Source organism: Wasmannia auropunctata, unplaced genomic scaffold (genome assembly GCF_000956235.1).
Source record: "Wasmannia auropunctata unplaced genomic scaffold, wasmannia.A_1.0 LD335528.1, whole genome shotgun sequence".
Lineage (NCBI taxonomy): Eukaryota > Metazoa > Arthropoda > Insecta > Hymenoptera > Formicidae > Wasmannia > Wasmannia auropunctata.
The window spans coordinates 1-1,189 of NW_012027362.1; positions in this window are offsets into that span (position 1 = coordinate 1).

Below are 1,189 nucleotides of genomic sequence, written 5' to 3' on the forward strand. Positions count from 1 at the left end.
GTCTTCCACAGTTCACCACAGTCTTCCAATAAATAACGATAAATAAATGATGCAACAAGTCCGTTGAAGTCCGTTGAAACTGTTGAAATTCCTTCGTTGCCTGCTCGTCAGTTCGTCACTCATTCGTCACTGCTCGTCGACACTCGTTTCGTAGGCATCAGACCATCAGTCAATGGTGGGGGAAAAATGGTGCTGCCGCCTGGGACTGTGCCCCCGATACTAGAACTACGGGAACTTCCGTCCCCACTAAAATGTAAGGAGTTTGTATCCCCTGCGTCTGCCCGCTGCTCGCCGCTTGCCCGAGTCAAAGGATATCGCGCAAGATTTGGTAAGAAAATTCCTTTTCTGTATTTTCTGTATTACGGAATTATATTTGTATCAGCTTGTAATTGCATGCGGAAAGTTGCCTAACTGCATGCGAATCGTTGTCGCGAATATACATAACCAATTTCGTGCACCTGAAAAGAGTCACATTGAATCAATCGTATCGAATCTCTTGTGCGTGTTTCTCTTGCGCGTTCATATGATATTCGCAATATTACAATGCTTAGCATTGATTGTATTGCGAATGTCATGTACGCGCTCGAGAAACACGCACGAGAGATTCGAAAAGATTGATTCATGTTAATATTTTCACTACAGCCTGATGTAATTGAATGCATTTCAAGCGATTGACGCTAATTGTTTCATTATTTTCAGAGATTTCGTAAAGAATATGGCTGACAAGAGGAAGGCGGAAAAGGAGCAGGAGGAGGCTGTCACCATGGTAGTAGAGGAGGAAGGCCAGCTGCCAGAGGTGAAGGGTGCAAGGCCTGTCGAGGAGGCAAAAGCCGGCCGGAATTTGTCGCCAGATCTGGTAAGAACGTTCTTCCCTTAGCTTAATTCGTGCAAAATATGTTGTTATATTTCAAATCGTGTTACTTTATTTTAACATCAATACATACATATTAGCGATAGACGTTTTAACTTATTATTTTTATTTCAGCGCAAGACTGCTAAACAGCGGATGTTTAGTAGGATCGAATGAGAATTCGACAGGGATGATCCCTGGTCGCAGGAGGAGATCGACTTGGAGCGATACAGAAGGTGGCTCGTAACAAGAGGCAAGCAGGATAAGATGAACGTGCATTTCGACGCACGGCATTTTCTCGCGTGGCGGATGAAGGATGACGACAAGTGGCAAAGGATA